The following is an 18,867-nucleotide window of genomic DNA, read 5'->3' as shown; positions in this document are numbered from 1 at the left end:
TATGTATTCCTGTACTGGCGAAGGACCTTAGAACCGGGAAAGTTGCTATAAATGAGATATGTGATTATAAAATTTAAATATAGTACATTAGATGTAAAACATTTCCTACACTGCACTGCCAGCCTCCTCCTCACAGTTACGGTAGGAGAAAATACTGGGGGTAATTCCAAGTTGATCGCAGCAGGAAATTTTTTAGCAGTTGTGCAAAACCATGTGCACTGCAGGGGAGGCAGATATAACATGTGCAGAAAGAGTTAGATTTGGGTCGGTTATTTTATTTCTGTGCAGGGTAAATACTGGCTGCTTTATTTTTACACTGCAATTTTGATTGCAGATTGAACACACCACACCCAAATCTAACTCTCTCTGCAAATGTTATATCTGCCTCCCCTGCAGTGCACATGGGGGGTCATTCCGAGTTGTTAGCTCGCAAGCTGCTTTTAGCAGCTTTGCACACGCTAAGCCGCCGCCTACTGGGAGTGAATCCTAGCTTATCAAAATTGCGAACGAAAGATTAGCAAAATAGCGAATAGACACTTCTTAGCAGTTTCTGAGTAGCTCCACACTTACTCGGCATCTGCGATCTGTTCAGTGCTTGTCATTCCTGGTTTGACGTCACAAACACACCCAGCGTTCGCCCAGACACTCCTCCGTTTCTCCAGCCACTCCCGCGTTTTTCCCAGAAACGGTAGCGTTTTTTCGCACACACCCATAAAACGCCCTGTTTCCGCATAGAAACACCCACTTACTGTCAATCACATTACGATCACCAGAACGAAGAAAAAACCTCGTAATGCCGTGAGTAAAATACCTAACTGCATAGCAAATTTACTTGGCGCAGTCGCACTGCAGCCATTGCGCATGCGCATTAGCGACTAATCGCTCCGTTGCGAGAAAAAAATACTGAGCTAACAACTCGGAATGACCCCCATGGTTTTGCCCAACTGCTAACAAATTTCCTGCTGCGATCAACTTGGAATTATCCCCACTGTTCTTTATGTATGACATAATTACTGAATAGAGGGGCAGATGTATGAAGACTGGAGAAGTGATAAAGCAGTGATAAGTGCAAGGTGATAACGCACCTGCCAATCAGCTCCTAACTGTAAATTTACATATTGGAGCTGATTGGCTGGTGCATTATCACCTTGCACTTATCACTGCTTTATCACTTCTCCAGGCTTAATACATCTGCCCCAGAAGCACCGCCACTACTGTATGTTGTAAAATGTTACAGCAACATAAAGGTTTTAGAACACAGTAACTTTTCTTAAGATGTCCCCTCGCTCAGCACACATCGCGCTGTGCTGAGCGGGGGAGAGATGTGTGCTGAGTGGTCTGTGACAGATCGCTCAGCACACATCTCTCCCCCTGTGTACTTCCCTGTAGAGAGTTACTACAGGGCTGAGAGGTGAAAAATGTTACTACAGAGGGGTTGTCATAGGTGTGTGTTAAGGCCGATGTGGGAGAGATGTGTGCTGAGCGAACCGCTCAGCACACATCTCTCCCCCCGCTCAGCACAGCGCGATGTGTGCTGAGCGTGCGGGGGGAGACGGGAGGCCGCTCATTTCACCCAGCGGGTGAAATGAGCGACCTGCTAGATTGAGCCTGCATGCAGGCCAATCTAGAACCAGCGATAGCGATGCGCGGGCTGCGCATCGCTATCTCTGTGGGGGGTACACACGGAGCGATCATGCTTATATTCTAAGCAATCTAGTCAGATTGCTTAGATTATCGCTCCGTGAGTACCCCCATTTACTACTATGGTATGGTGAAGGTGATGTATTATTGCAGATGTGATGGAGTGGGATGTGCTACTACAATGGTAAGGTGAAGAAAGATATGCTATTATTTATCCTATTGTTATACTTTTATGGTGCTACGGACACTTTGTGGCACCCTATAAAGAAATTATAATAATATTGGGTGCGGATTAATACATCTACACTAAAAAGGTCTACAGTAGGAAAGGTTAACAGGGTCAAAAGGTCGACATGTAAATGGACACAAAAAAGGTAGGACACAATTTGTTTATTTGTGTGTCATTTTTCTGCCGTAAGCTAGCCCCATTAGTGTACCACGTCCTCTTGCATGGCTCGTGAGCTTCGGGCAAGGTGCCTCACTCCGCTACCGCTGCGCTCAGCACAGGTTACTTTTCCCAATCATAGTCTACGTGGATTGTAAGGTATTAAAACGTTGAAAAAAAATGAAAAACCATGTGTCTACGACAGTGCCGTAACAAGACATTTTAGCGCTGTGTGAAAGAAGCAGCATCGGCCCCCCATTTGTAAAATAAATCCAGTGCCCGCCGTACAAAATATAGGGGTGTGGCTTCATGGGGAAGTGACATGACCCCAAAATAATACCAATTTATATTACGTTGCACAGTAGTCTCCATTATTCGAATTACGCCATACAGTAGCGCCACTTACACACATTACACCAGGTAGAGCCCCTTTTACACAATACACCAGGTAGAGCCCTTGTCACACATTACGCCAGGTAGAGTCCCTGTCACACATTAAGCCAGGTGGAGCCCCCTTTTACACATTACGCGAGTTAGAGTCCCCTTTTACACATTACAGCAGGCAGAGCACCTTACATCCCTCCACCTACCCTTAGGGTGTAGTGCAGTGTAGGGTGTAGTGTAGTGTAGTATAGTACAGGTTGAGTATCCCTTATCCAAAATGCTTGGGACCAGAGGAATTTTGGATATGGGATTTTTCCGTATTTTGGAATAATTGCATACCATAATGAGATATCATGGTGATGGGACCTAAGTCTAAGCACAGAATGCATTTATGTTTCATATACACCTTATACACACAGCCTGAAGGTAATTTTAGCCAATATTTTTTATAACTTTGTGCATGTGTCTACATTCACACAATTCATTTATGTTTCATATACACCTTATACACACAGCCTGAAGGTCATTTAATACAATATTTTTAATAACTTTGTGTATTAAACAAAGTTTGTTTACATTGAGCCATCAAAAAACAAAGGTTTCACTATCTCACTCTCACTCAAAAAACTCCATATTTCGGAATATTCCGTATTTCGGAATATTTGGTTATGGGATACTCAACCTGTATAGTGTAATATAGTGTAGAGTAGAGTAGTGTGTAGGCACTTACATGATTTCTCCGTTCTGCCTGCACTGCTGCCGGATCCTGACCCAGAACTCACTCCCTCTGTACACTGCATCAGGGGTAAGGGGAAACATCAGGCAACTCCAATGTAGCCCCTATATAGGGGCTGCTCAGCACCGTTGGTGTTGTGTGCTGAGGTGACCCGTTGTGTGCTGAGGTGACCCGCTGAAAGAAGGAACCGCGCTGAGAGTTACAGCAGCACTTAGAGGCTCCAGCAGCTCCTAGTGTCTCCCCACCAGCCCAAGTGTTTACCTGCTGCTGACGGAGGTTTGTGTTCCAGCGAGGAAGCGGCAGCCGTGGCGGAGAACGCTGGAGGTCGGTGGTGACAGACGCAGCCCACCCTGAGAGGCGGTTCTGGGTGCATTTTGGAGAGCAGTGGCCACCCTCCCCCTGCGCCTGTCTGGAGCGGAGGCCAGGAGCTTGGGGCTGTGGGCGCCATGCACAGGGGAGCGGCTGTCAGCGGGAGGAATATGCGGCCTCTCAGGGTGTATGTAGAGGGTGCGCCTTGCGGGCAATGCACCTTCTGCACACACCTAGTTATGGCCCCAATGTATCCCTTGCACTCTAACTCTCCCCGGTGGTTTCTAAACCTAACCCCCCCCCCCTTCACGCAGCCTAACGCTGCCTTTCCCCTCCCCACAGCCTAAACTTAACCCCCCCTGGGCACAGCCTAACCCTACCCCCCCCCCCCCCGCCCCCCCACACACACACAGCCTAAACGTAACCCCACACGACTTACCTCTCCGGCGTTCAGGATCCTGGCTGTCGTGAGTCCAGCGCCGGGCTGGAGACTCTATTTGGAATGCCGGTGTTGGCATTCCGAATAGTGTTGGGATTCTGACAGGTGGGATACCGAACGCTCGGATCTTGACCGGATCCCCTGCTGGTCATATGTCCCTTAGGATTTAGTCCAACCTCCTCATAAGTAGTGATGAGCGGGTTCGGTTTCCGAGAAACCGAACCCACTCGAGCTTTACCTTTTTTACACGGGTCCGAGCAGACTCGGATCCTCCCGCCTTGCTCGGCTAACCCGAGCGCGCCCGAACGTCATCATCCCGCTGTCGGATTCTCGCGAGATTCGGATTCTATAAGCAGCCGCGCGTCGCCGCCATTTTCACATGTGCATTGGAGATGATAGGGAGAGGACGTGGCTGGTGTCCTCTCTGTTTAGTAGAAGTCAGAAGACAGTTGATTTGATTGCTTGTGCTTGTTTATTACTATAATTGTGGGGAGGATTGGGGAGCAGCTGTTAGGAGGAGTACAGTGCAGAGTTTAGTTTTTTTTATCCGTTCTCTGCCTGAAAAAAACGCTCCATACCATATCTGTGCTCAGTGTGCTGCATGATAAATCTGTGCTGAGTGCTTAATTGTGGGGACTGGGGAGCAGCTATAGCAGGAGTACAGTGCAGAGTTTTGCTGACAGTGACCACCAGTATACGTTTGTCTGCCTGAAAAACACTCCATATCTGTGCTCACAGTGTGCTGCTTTATTGTGGGGACTGGGGACCACCAGTATAATTAATATTATATATAGGAGGAGTACAGTGCAGAGTGCACTGCTGTACCTACCTCTGTGTCAACTCGTCATCCATTAAGTATACTATCCATCTACATTCCTATACCTGTGGTGCATTTTAGTTTAGCAGTTTGCTGACAGTGTCCACCAGGTCCAGTATACTATATATAGCAGTACGGTAGGCCACTGCTGTACCTACCTCTGTGTCGTCACTCGTCATCCATTAAGTATACTATCCATCCATCTACATTGTATACCTGTGGTGCCTTTTTTTTAGACTAGTTTAGCAGTTTGCTGACAGTGTCCACCAGGTCCAGTATACTGTATATAGCAGTACGGTAGGCCACTGCTGTGTACCTACCTCTGTGTCATCACTCGTCATCCATAAAGTATACTAGTATCCATCCATCTACATTGTATACCTGTGGTGCCTTTTTTTTAGACTAGTTTAGCAGTTTGCTGACAGTGTCCACCAGGTCCAGTATACTGTATATAGCAGTACGGTAGGCCACTGCGTGCTGTGTACCTACCTCTGTGTCGTCACTCGTCATCCATAAAGTATACTATCCATCCATCTACATTGTATACCTGTGGTGCCTTTTTTTTAGACTAGTTTAGCAGTTTGCTGACAGTGTCCACCAGGTCCAGTATACTGTATATAGCAGTACGGTAGGCCACTGCTGTGTACCTACCTCTGTGTCGTCACTCGTCATCCATAAAGTATACTATCCATCCATCTACATTGTATACCTGTGGTGCCTTTTTTTTAAACTAGTTTATCAGTTTGCTGACAGTGTCCACCAGGTCCAGTATACTGTATATAGCAGTACGGTAGGCCACTGCGTGCTGTGTACCTACCTCTGTGTTGTCACTCGTCATCCATAAAGTATACTAGTATCCATCCATCTACATTGTATACCTGTGGTGCCTTTTTTTTAGACTAGTTTAGCAGTTTGCTGACAGTGTCCACCAGGTCCAGTATACTGTATATAGCAGTACGGTAGGCCACTGCTGTGTACCTACCTCTGTGTCGTCACTCGTCATCCATAAAGTATACTATCCATCCATCTACATTGTATACCTGTGGTGCCTTTTTTTTTAAACTAGTTTATCAGTTTGCTGACAGTGTCCACCAGGTCCAGTATACTGTATATAGCAGTACGGTAGGCCACTGCGTGCTGTGTACCTACCTCTGTGTCGTCACTCGTCATCCATAAAGTATACTAGTATCCATCCATCTACATTGTATACCTGTGGTGCCTTTTTTTTAGACTAGTTTAGCAGTTTGCTGACAGTGTCCACCAGGTCCAGTATACTGTATATAGCAGTACGGTAGGCCACTGCTGTGTACCTACCTCTGTGTCGTCACTCGTCATCCATAAAGTATACTAGTATCCATCCATCTACATTGTATACCTGTGGTGCCTTTTTTTTAGACTAGTTTATCAGTTTGCTGACAGTGTCCACCAGGTCCAGTATACTGTATATAGCAGTACGGTAGGCCACTGCGTGCTGTGTACCTACCTCTGTGTCGTCACTCGTCATCCATAAAGTATACTATCCATCCATCTACATTGTATACCTGTGGTGCCTTTTTTTTAGACTAGTTTAGCAGTTTGCTGACAGTGTCCACCAGGTCCAGTATACTGTATATAGCAGTACGGTAGGCCACTGCGTGCTGTGTACCTACCTCTGTGTCGTCACTCGTCATCCATAAAGTATACTATCCATCCATCTACATTGTATACCTGTGGTGCCTTTTTTTTAGACTAGTTTAGCAGTTTGCTGACAGTGTCCACCAGGTCCAGTATACTGTATATAGCAGTACGGTAGGCCACTGCTGTGTACCTACCTCTCTGTCGTCACTCGTCATCCATAAAGTATACTATCCATCCATCTACATTGTATACCTGTGGTGCCTTTTTTTTAGACTAGTTTAGCAGTTTGCTGACAGTGTCCACCAGGTCCAGTATACTGTATATAGCAGTACGGTAGGCCACTGCGTGCTGTGTACCTACCTCTGTGTCGTCACTCGTCATCCATAAAGTATACTAGTATCCATCCATCTACATTGTATACCTGTGGTGCCTTTTTTTTAGACTAGTTTAGCAGTTTGCTGACAGTGTCCACCAGGTCCAGTATACTGTATATAGCAGTACGGTAGGCCACTGCTGTGTACCTACCTCTGTGTCGTCACTCGTCATCCATAAAGTATACTAGTATCCATCCATCTACATTGTATACCTGTGGTGCCTTTTAGTTGTGCGCAGTAAATATAGTAGTAGGCCATTGCTATTGATACTGGCATATAATTCCACACATTAAAAAATGGAGAACAAAAATGTGGAGGTTAAAGGGAAAGATCAAGATCCACTTCCACCTCGTGCTGAAGCTGCTGCCACTAGTCATGGCCGAGATGATGAAATGCCATCAACGTCGTCTGCCAAGGCCGATGCCCAATGTCATAGTAGAGAGCATGTAAAATCCAAAACACAAAAGTTCAGTAAAATGACCCAAAAATCAAAATTAAAAGCGTTTGAGGAGAAGCGTAAACTTGCCAATATGCCATTTACGACACGGAGTGGCAAGGAACGGCTGAGGCCCTGGCCTATGTTCATGGCTAGTGGTTCAGCTTCAAATGAGGATGGAAGCACTCATCCTCTCGCTAGAAAAAAGAAAAGACTTAAGCTGGCAAAAGCACAGCAAAGAACTGTGCGTTCTTCAAAATCACAAATCCCCAAGGAGAGTCCAATTGTGTCGGTTGCGATGCCTGACCTTCCCAACACTGGACGGGAAGAGCTTGCGCCTTCCACCATTTGCACGCCCCCTGCAAGTGCTGAAAGGAGCACCCGCAGTCCAGTTCCTGATAGTCAAATTGCAGATGTCACTGTTGAAGTACACCAGGATGAGGATATGGGTGTTGCTGGCGCTGGTGAGAAAATTGTCAAGTCAAGCGGAACGTGACCTGTCACCATCTCCTCCTTCACATTCTCCCGCAACTGGGGGTGCGAGGAAAAGGCTGAGAATTACGAGCCCACCCGCTGGCGGTGATGCAGTGCAGTCTGGAGCGAGTGCTGACATCTGGTCCGGACTGAAGGACCTGCAAACGATTACTGACATGTCGTCTACTGTCACTGCATATGATTCTCTCACCATTGAAAGAATGGTGGAGGATTATATGAGTGACCGCATCCAAGTAGGCACGTCAGACAGTCTGTACGTATACTGGCAGGAAAAAGAGGCAATTTGGAGGCCCTTGCACAAACTGGCTTTATTCTACCTAAGTTGCCCTCCCTCCAGTGTGTACTCCGAAAGAGTGTTTAGTGCAGCCGCTCACCTTGTCAGCAATCGGCGTACGAGGTTACTTCCAGAAAATGTGGAGAAGATGATGTTCATCAAAATGAATTATAATCAATTCCTCCGTGGAGACATTCACCAGCAGCAATTGCCTCCAGAAAGTACACGGGGACCTGAGATGGTGGATTCCAGTGGGGACGAATTAATAATCTGTGAGGAGGGGGATGTACACAGTGAAAGGGGTGAGGAATCGGAGGATGATGATGAGGTGGACATCTTGCCTCTGTAGAGCCAGTTTGTGCAAGGAGAGATTGATTGCTTCTTTTTTTGGTGGGGGCCCAAACCAACCAGTCATTTCAGTCACAGTCGTGTGACAGACCCTGTCGCTGAAATGATGGGTTCGTTAAAGTGTGCATGTCCTGTTTATACAACATAAGGGTGGGTGGGAGGGCCCAAGGACAATTCCATCTTGCACCTCTTTTTTCTTTAATTTTTCTTGGCATCATGTGCTGTTTGGGGAGTATTTTTTGGAAGGGCCATCCTGTCTTGATTGACACTGCAGTGCCACTCCTAGATGGGCCATGTGTTTGTGTCGGCCACTTGTGTCGATTAGCTTAGTCACACAGCCACCTTGGTGCGCCTCTTTTTTTCTTTGCATCATGTGCTGTTTGGGGAGTATTTTTTGGAAGGGCCATCCTGTCTTGATTGACACTGCAGTGCCACTCCTAGATGGGCCAGGTGTTTGTGTCGGCCACTTGTGTCGCTTAGCTTAGTCACACAGCCACCTTGGTGCGCCTCTTTTTTTCTTTGCATCATGTGCTGTTTGGGGAGTATTTTTTGGAAGGGCCATCCTGTCTTGATTGACACTGCAGTGCCACTCCTAGATGGGACAGGTGTTTGTGTCGGCCACTTGTGTCGCTTAGCTTAGTCACACAGCCACCTTGGTGCGCCTCTTTTTTTCTTTGCATCATGTGCTGTTTGGGGAGTATTTTTTGGAAGGGCCATCCTGTCTTGATTGACACTGCAGTGCCACTCCTAGATGGGCCAGGTGTTTGTGTCGGCCACTTGTGTCGCTTAGCTTAGTCACACAGCCACCTTGGTGCGCCTCTTTTTTTCTTTGCATCATGTGCTGTTTGGGGAGTTTTTTTTGGAAGGGCCATCCTGTCTTGATTGACACTGCAGTGCCACTCCTAGATGGGACAGGTGTTTGTGTCGGCCACTTGTGTCGCTTAGCTTAGTCACACAGCCACCTTGGTGCGCCTCTTTTTTTCTTTGCATCATGTGCTGTTTGGGGAGTATTTTTTGGAAGGGCCATCCTGTCTTGATTGACACTGCAGTGCCACTCCTAGATGGGCCAGGTGTTTGTGTCGGCCACTTGTGTCGCTTAGCTTAGTCACACAGCCACCTTGGTGCGCCTCTTTTTTTCTTTGCATCATGTGCTGTTTGGGGAGTATTTTTTGGAAGGGCCATCCTGTCTTGATTGACACTGCAGTGCCACTCCTAGATGGGCCAGGTGTTTGTGTCGGCCACTTGTGTCGCTTAGCTTAGTCACACAGCCACCTTGGTGCGCCTCTTTTTTTCTTTGCATCATGTGCTGTTTGGGGAGTATTTTTTGGAAGGGCCATCCTGTCTTGATTGACACTGCAGTGCCACTCCTAGATGGGACAGGTGTTTGTGTCGGCCACTTGTGTCGCTTAGCTTAGTCACACAGCCACCTTGGTGCGCCTCTTTTTTTCTTTGCATCATGTGCTGTTTGGGGAGTATTTTTTGGAAGGGCCATCCTGTCTTGATTGACACTGCAGTGCCACTCCTAGATGGGCCAGGTGTTTGTGTCGGCCACTTGTGTTGCTTAGCTTAGTCACACAGCCACCTTGGTGCGCCTCTTTTTTTCTTTGCATCATGTGCTGTTTGGGGAGTATTTTTTGGAAGGGCCATCCTGCCTGACACTGCAGTGCCACTCCTAGATGGGCCAGGTGTTTGTGTCGGCCACTTGGGTCGCTTAGCTTAGTCACACAGCGACCTTGGTGCGCCTCTTTTTTTCTTTGCATCATGTGCTGTTTGGGGAGTATTTTTTGGAAGGGCCATCCTGCCTGACACTGCAGTGCCACTCCTAAATGGGCCAGGTGTTTGTGTCGGCCTTTTGGGTCGCTTAGCTTAGCCATCCAGCAACCTCGGGGCAAATTTTAGGACTAAAAATAATATTGTGAGGTGTGAGGTGTTCAGAATAGACTGAAAATGAGTGGAAATTATGGTTATTGAGGTTAATAATACTATGGGATCAAAATGACCCCCAAATTCTATGATTTAAGCTGTTTTTGAGGTTTTTTTAAAAAAAAACACCCGAATCCAAAACACACCCGAATCCGACAAAAAAATTTTGGTAAGGTTTTGCCAAAACGCGTCCGAATCCAAAACACGGCCGCGGAACCGAACCCAAAACCAAAACACAAAACCCGAAAAATTTCCGGTGCACATCACTAAGCCATACATACATTATCATGCCTATATTCTATATAGCTGCTGGCAATTATTATAGCTGCACTCTTGCTGCTGATCTGACAATAAAGTTTGTAAATAAAGATTTAGCAGGAGCTGCATGGCTTGGTAGACAGTCATTAACTACACTGTCTCTCTGGCAATTGATCTATAAATAACAACAATAGCACACATGCACAATTCTGGGATACACGATTGTGGTCATTATAGATCTTAGTCAAAACATACCAGAAGCATCTACTGCCCAAGCACATGAAGATTTCCATGGCTACTGACGGAGGCTTGTGTTCCAGCAAGGAAGCGGCAGCTGCGGCAGAGAACGCTGGAGGTCGTGGTGAGTGACAGGCGCAGCCCACCCTGAGAGGCGGTCCCGGGCGGGACTTGGAATAGGGATGAACATCGATGGTCAATGTTTGCTAACCATCAATGTTTTTCTTTTGATGTTAGTGATTTTACCACTCGATGGTGGCATTCCAATGTTTGTCACCATCGAATGGTAATGATTTGATGGTATTCCGATGGTTTGCTGTTTCTTATATTCCTGAGAGCTGCACTGTCCCTGTGGCTCCTTCCTGGCTGCTGTGGGTCGGCATCAAGGGCATCTTGGGTTCATTGTAGGCAGACTCTGTGACTCTGTCTGCCTTAGATGTGACTGCCTGATCCCTCCCCTCTCTAGGTTGCTGCTAGGCAACAGGTCACAAAACTAGCTCTGGTTCTCACTAACCAACTAGTAAGCACCCAGCACTGGGAGTCAGGATCGGAAGACACTGTCCTCCTGACTCCTACATTTCACACATGTCTGCGTGTGTTGTTGTGGTGCAGTCCAACTCCAGCAACCGTGAGTGACTCGTTTGGATTGATCAGTCAGTGCTGTTAGAGTAGTACACATACACAGTCACTGCTGTTACTCGTGTGACAGCCTGCAGCAAGCTGCTCCATGTCCGGCTCCTCACACTGGTGACAGTCACTCTGTCAATTCCGCCCTCTCAGACTGCACTGCAGTAGTACTGCACATGCGTCACTCCATGTAAGTGCATTATTAACTTTTGCAGCTCTGCCCCCAATCCCGCCCCTTGCAAGCCTTGCTGAAGGGGTATTGTGCACGCGCATATTATTTGAAAAGATTTTTCCATCTAATTCTTTTGATGCAATGGTTAGTTACCATCGGGATACGGTCGTTAGGTCAACACAGCTTAGGTCGACAGTCATTAGGTCGACTACTGAAGATCAACATGCATTAGGTCAACATGGCCATTAGGTAGACATGTACTAGGTCGACAGGTCAAAAGGTCGACATGAGTTTTTGAAAAATGTTTTCATTTTTTTTATTTTTCCATACTTGATGATCCACGTGGACTACGCTTGGAACGGTGACCTTGCTCGAAGTTCGCTCACCATGCGAGGGGACACGGTGCACTAATTGGGGTTCCCCATCACTTTACAAAGAAAACGACACCAAAAACAGTCCAAAACCTCATGTCGACCTTTCCACCAGTCGACCTAGTACTTGTCGACCTAGTGCATGTCGACCTAATGCCCATGTCGACCTTCAGTGGTCGACCTAATGACTGTCAACCTAAGTTGAGTCGAACCAATGATCCATACACTTACCATCACATTGAAAGTTTCGATGGTGGAAGTCCAGCCATCATTTGAAGGTTGACTTCCGATAGTCCATCCCTACTTGGAGAGCAGTGAGTGTGACGGGCCTTCCCCTGTGCCTGTCCCGAGCAGAGGCGGAGACCAGTAGCTTGGGGCTGCCGGCGCCATGCACAGGGGAGAGGCTGTCAGCGGGGTGAATATGCGGCCACTCGGGTGTATGTAGAAGGTGCGCCCACAGGGCAAATGCGCTGTGGGCAATGCACCTTCTGCACACACCTAGTTACCGCTGTGGTCTACGATATGTGTGTCGACCATTGTCATGTCAACCAGATGTGTTATAGAGTAATGGCAGCAGTACTTTGCATATGCCTGCCCTTACAGAGACTTTTGCAGCTTTCAGACATGTGACCCAGGTCTAGCAGGCTGACAGATTCCCGGGTCTTAGCTCTGTGACCCTGGTCAGGACCAGGGACATGGAGCCGGGAATTAGTCTCGGGTTATTTCCTTTCACACATGCAGAAATCCTGGATTCACATGCAGATTTGACACGTTTAAGGAAATGACACCTTATTGTGGCTCCTTCCTATGATCTCTAGCTGAAAATGCCGCCATCAGACCAAGAAAGATCATACATCTCTAGTGTAAGAGGCATGGTGTGCACAGGGAATACACGTGCTGATGACACCCCTCAGAGAGTATTGCTGAGCAGGAATCCCATTAGCATGTGACAGCTCTTCTCAGGAACAGCTGAACATTGTAAACAGACATTGGTTATATCAGGCATATGTTAGTCTTACAGCTCAGTATTATACATTGTTTTATGGCTAAATTATGTTGGATATATCATTCATGTAATTACTAGTGTGTACATGCTATAATGACTGCTAGTAGTAACCGTATATGCTTATCTTACAGATCAGTAAAAACAGATACTTGTCCACCATAAGGTTAGTAACTGAATTTACTATTCTGACACTGGGCGGGATGTATTAACATACATCGCCGCCCCTCGCCGGTTACCGCAGCGATGTTGATCGCATATGTACTAACATATGCGATCAACATCGCGATGCGGTGACGGAGGCCCCCCGCGATACCTGTTAGGTGGTCTGCGGGGGGTCTCCGTCACCTCCCCGGGGTCCCCACACTGGCTAGATGCCGGGAAGCAGCAGCAGGCTGCCCCCGGCACCTCCTCCTCCCCCCTGCAGCCGGAAGGACGTCCGGCTGCGTTGCTAGGGGGAGGAGGACACTACCTTCCGGGTCCAGGGCAGCCTGGAGGAAGGTAAGCCAGGGGGAAGGGGGGTCGGCGTCTGCGGCGGGGGTCGACGGTGTCGGCGGGTTGCGGCGGTCGGCGAAAAGAAGCCCATAGGCTTCTATAGGGTTTCGCCATCCAGAGATGGCGAAACCCTGGACGCCGAATACGCTGCGGTAGGGTCTTAGTAAATATGAAAATGCGGTAAAACCCCCGTTTTCGGGGGTTTTACCGCATTTTTGCTTTAGTACATCCCGCCCTATGTTTTGTACTGACGGGCGGTTTGGTGACATGAACCTTATGTGACAAGTCATAGAGACGCAAACTCATATACATATGCAGGGGTATGTAGTCATAATGACATCATGGATGTTATGTTGACATTGACAATGTCAATATTGAAATAATGTTGATATTGTCATAAGGTCGACATTGTTAATGTCAACAGACTGAGGGCGGGATGTATTAACATACATCGCCGCCCCTCGCCGGTTACCGCAGCGATGTTGATCGCATATGTACTAACATATGCGATCAACATCGCGATGCGGTGACGGAGGCCCCCCGCGATACCTGTTAGGTGGTCTGCGGGGGGTCTCCGTCACCTCCCCGGGGTCCCCACACTGGCTAGATGCCGGGAAGCAGCAGCAGGCTGCCCCCGGCACCTCCTCCTCCCCCCTGCAGCCGGAAGGACGTCCGGCTGCGTTGCTAGGGGGAGGAGGACACTACCTTCCGGGTCCAGGGCAGCCTGGAGGAAGGTAAGCCAGGGGGAAGGGGGGTCGGCGTCTGCGGCGGGGGTCGACGGTGTCGGCGGGTTGCGGCGGTCGGCGAAAAGAAGCCCATAGGCTTCTATAGGGTTTCGCCATCCAGAGATGGCGAAACCCTGGACGCCGAAAACGCTGCGGTAGGGTCTTAGTAAATATGAAAATGCAGTAAAACCCCCGTTTTCGGGGGTTTTACCGCATTTTTGCTTTAGTACATCCCGCCCACAATGTCGATAGTCCATTTTAGTGTTAAGCTGGCTACACACTAGGCCAACTTGACGTTGGTTCCACCGTCGCGCTGACAGAGTGGCCAATCCAGGTAAACATATACACTTACTGGTTGGCCGCTCAATGTATTGGTCTCGCATCACAGTGTTAATCACCCAGTGAGTCCCTGCAGCCAGTGTATGCATGGTTGGTGGATCGCCCATATACACAGCCAGATGCAACACAATTGGCATGAATCAGGTCCGGTCAAATCCTGTGCCCATTGGCACAAAGTACAAATTTTTGGTACTTGGCACTTGCGCAGGACTCATTCTGTGCATGTGGGAACAGGCCCTGTGACATAGGATGCAGAGCAGCAGCAAACTGTCAGTGATTGACAGTCTGCTGCCATCTGGGGGGCAGGAAGGGGCGGTCACCAAGGGCGGATTGGCAAACCAGGACACCATGACAGACCCCGATGGGCCGGTCCCATACCCCCCTCAGCCAGGCTGTTTCACATTCAGGCTGGGCGGGCTCACACTGCGTTTTCACGGCTGCTAAAAACTGCTAGCGAGTGATCAACTCAGAATGATCACTGTAATGCGGTGCTATACATGCAATGTGGTGCTATACATGTAATGCAGTGAGTAGCGGATCTTGCCACGGGCAAGCAGGACTTTTGCCCGGGGCGCCGCCTTCCGGAGGGCGCCGCACCATGGCAAGATCCGCCACTGCTGTGCCCTCCGCTGCCCGCTGTGTCCCCCGGCTGTGTCTCCTGTGAAGGGAACTAGACGCGTAGCGTCTAGTTTCCCTTCGTGGAGAGGACCTTTGCTGAGCGGTGCGCGATGACGTCATCGCACACCGCACAGCAAAGGTCCTCTCCACGAAGGGAACTAGACAGCATGTAAGCGGCGCTACTACTGTACAGGGGGCGTAACTGACCACGCCCCCTGTATTAAGCCACGCCCCCGTTTCCTGCCCGGGGCACAGAGAGGGTTTGAACCGGCCCTGAATGCAGTGCTATTTGTATAATGTGGTGCTAGTCATGTAATAATGTGGTGGCTATGTATGTAATATGGTGGCTATGTATGTAATCAGGGGTGGATTGGCCACTGGGACGGATTCTGCTGCACTGGTCCCGTTTCTGTGTTTCACTACTTGTGTGTGCTCCCTCCCTGTACTGTGCTGTATGTAGTGTGTGCTCCCTCCCTGTACTATGCTGTATGTCGTGTGTGCTCTCTCCCTGTACTGTATGTAGTGTGTGCTCCCTCCCTGTACTGTGCTGTATGTCGTGTGTGCTCTCTCTCTGTACTGTCCTGTATGTAGTGCGTGCTCCCTCCCTGTACTGTGCTGTGTGTAGTGTGTGCTCCCTCCCTGTACAGTGCTGTATGTCGTGTGTGCTCTCTCCCTGTACTGTGCTGTATGTAGTGCGTGCTCCCTCCCTGTACTGTGCTGTATGTAGTGCTTGCTCCCTCCCTGTACTGTGCTGTATGTAGTGCGTGCTCCCTCCCTGTACTGTGCTGTATGTAGTGCGTGCTCCCTCCCTGTACTGTGCTGTATGTAGTGTGTGCTTTCTCCCTGTACTGTGCTGTATGTAGTCAGTGCTCCCTCACTGTACTGTGCTGTATGTAGTGTGTGCTCCCTCCCTGTACTGTGCTGTATGTAGTGTGTGCTCCCCCTCCCTGTACTGTATGTAGTGTGTGCTCCCTCCCTGTACTGTTCTGTATGTAGTGCGTGCTCCCTCCCTGTACTGTGCTGTATGTAGTGTGTGCTCCCTCCCTGTACTGTGCTGTATGTAGTGCGTGCTTTCTCCCTGTACTGTGCTGTATGTAGTCAGTGCTCCCTCACTGTACTGTGCTGTATGTAGTGTGTGCTCCCTCCCTGTACTGTGCTGTATGTAGTGTGTGCTCCCCCTCCCTGTACTGTATGTAGTGTGTGCTCCCTCCCTGTACTGTGCTGTATGTAGTGCGTGCTCCCTCCCTGTACTGTGCTGTATGTAGTGTGTGCTCCCTCCCTGTACTGTGCTGTATGTAGTGTGTGCTCCCCCTCCTTTTACTTTGAAACATATAAGGTTAAAAAAGGGTTTGTAGAATGAAAAATCAATAAAATCAGAAGTAGAGTAAAGGCATGACTGCAGTGTCAGTAGACACCAGGGGCGGATTGGGAAGCCAAACCAGCACAGGAGATTTCAAGAAAGCAGCCCTAAATAGGGGGCGGGGACAGGGTTGGGGAGAGCGGACATGCGTCAAAGTACTGGTGGGTTGTGACCAAATAAGAGGAGGCGTAGCCACCATCCTCAATAAAATACTATTAATTTGACACGGGCCACTCCAGTATGTGCAGCGCAACAAAGGGAAACATTTGCAGATATCTATGTGTGTGTATGACAAACAAACAAACAAACAAACAAACAAACAAGCGCGTGCATCTGTAAATACAGGAAGACACACAATTGGAAGTCACCATAGTTCAAGAAAAAGATACGTTATAAAAAGCTGACACAACGCTATTCATAATATATCCTTTACATAAAATCTAGAGTGCCACTCACATTTTTTTCTTTGATTACAGTTGCACATGCTAGTTTGTTACACATTCATACAGTATGTAATAAATGTTGCCTACGCCACTCCTTCCCTTATATATCTATAATAATACACTTATACACTTATATATATTTATTTTGTGCCCTTACCTTGTATATTTTTTATAATTCTGTGCATTGCCCTTATATATATTTTGTTCATTACCCAAACATATATATCATCAGCAGCCTGTTCCCCCAAATCCCTACTGTGTACCTCCAGCGTCTTTCTGACATTTCCCATTACCAGCAGCCTGCTCCCCCACATGCCCCTATTTACCCCCAGCATATCCCTGACATTCCCCATCACCCTGCTTTCTTATATGCCCCAGTCTCCCTGACGTTCCCCATTGCCATGCTTCACCACATGCATCCTATGTGCCCCCCATTGACCTACTTCCCCACATGCCCCCTATGTGCCCCCAGAGTCTCCAGGACATTCCTCATCACCCTGCTGCTCCCCTCATGCCCACTGTATGCCCCTAGCATCTGGGTAGAAAAAGATAATTATCTGTACAAGCGACATGGGATGCAGGGGGCCCGTACTATAACTGACTGTACTAGGCTGTGTACATGGACTCCAAGTGAAGAGACATATGTCACTTTTTCTGCGCACCAAGGTCCCTGCTATCACAGGCTGAGGTGGGAAGAATCAGATACAGCCAAGGGCGTAGCTGCCATAGGTGCAGGGAGTGCAGCTGCTATGGGACCCAGAGCTGAGAGGGGCCCACCTTCCCTGTCACAGTTATACATGTTATATACATTTTTCACCATTGTAGAGGCCTTTACAAATGTTTGCCTTGTGGTCTACAAGACTACAATATATCTTGTTATGCCCCTGTACCTGCTCATTGTAATGTGGTATATAAATGAACAGAAGGACATTATAATTAGTGATGAGCGGATTAAACCGAATCCGCTCATCACTAATTATAATGTTACATAATATGAACTGGTGCACTGTAATGTAGCACAATATGAAGTGGAGGTACTATAGTATGACATAATATAAACTGAGGACACTGTCATAATGTGAATTCGGAGTACACTGTTGCATAATGTGTACTGGCAGCCCTAAAATGTGACATACTGTAACGTGAACTAGGGCACTATTATGGTTCATAAAATATACTAGGGAACTCTTATGGGCCATACAATTAACAACTGCTGTGGAGAGGTGTCTCTAGAAGCATTGGAACAGGGGCCCCTTCAAATGTTGCTATGGGGCCTTCAAAGTTCTGGACACAGCAATAATAGGCAGCGTGGTCTCCTCCATAAGGTGAGCCATGGATCTGCCCATGCTGCTGACATTCCTTACTCAGTGACTGCTGGCCTCACATATTATACACACTGCCGTCCAGCCTGACCCTGTGCAGCTACCAACAAGAGCACACTTGCCTTGCTCTCCTCCAGCTGACCTGTGAGGAAATGTCACTCAGAGTCTGCCTGGTGTGCTGTCTGTCACTTCTTGCGCCTTGCTCTGGTGAACACAGCGAGGCCCCGCACATACTATCAGTGCACGGATAAGGTGGGTGGACTGAGGCAGGCACCGGCCACCTTTCCCTCCCTGCGGTCCTCCCCTCCTTTCCCACTGCCAGCGCAGCCAGACAGTGAGCCTGCCTGCGCCGAGCCCCAGAGCACAACAGTAGCGGTGGCACTGCGCACCCCCTGCTTGTCAGGGGAGAGGGAGGGGGTGTCACGGCACAGCTTGTGCACATAAACGCTTCCTCCTAACGCTGCCGCGATTGGAGCCGACCTCCATTTGCGGCAGCCTTCCCGGCAGAGGATGAGTGTAAGCCACTTAAGGGACAACGGACCAGCCTACCAGGGATTGCTCCGGAATCCCGGTGGGCCAATCCGCCCTGGTAGACACTGAAAGTGGGCATATCAGTCCTTGTATATTCAGACGTACAGGTGTACATCAGGGAAGGGCATTGTAGCAGCATATGCATATTGCATAAAGTTGCAGGTAAACATTGGCATAGCGTAAAGCAA

At 48.5% G+C, this 18,867-nt stretch overlaps 1 protein-coding gene across 5 annotated transcripts in view; it reads left to right on the top strand.

The window, feature by feature from the left end:
* HEBP2 (heme binding protein 2) overlaps nt 1-18,867 on the top strand; it is a 76,955-nt gene that overhangs the window by 1,208 nt on the left and 56,880 nt on the right. Inside the window, exons 1-2 of one of the 5 annotated variants that reach the window (XM_063917426.1) lie at nt 11,204-11,301; nt 12,981-13,012. The exons of 2 other annotated variants lie outside the window; for them this stretch is intronic. The gene's annotated coding sequence lies outside the window, so the exon portion shown is untranslated. Of the gene's footprint in view, nt 1-11,203; nt 11,302-11,475; nt 11,491-12,980; nt 13,013-18,867 lie in introns of those variants that run through there. 2 more of the 5 variants (XM_063917427.1, XM_063917424.1) reach the window with 2 other exon arrangements.

Source organism: Pseudophryne corroboree, chromosome 4 (genome assembly GCF_028390025.1).
Source record: "Pseudophryne corroboree isolate aPseCor3 chromosome 4, aPseCor3.hap2, whole genome shotgun sequence".
In the NCBI taxonomy this organism is placed as follows: domain Eukaryota; kingdom Metazoa; phylum Chordata; class Amphibia; order Anura; family Myobatrachidae; genus Pseudophryne; species Pseudophryne corroboree.
This window is presented reverse-complemented; position numbering and strand designations above follow the sequence as displayed.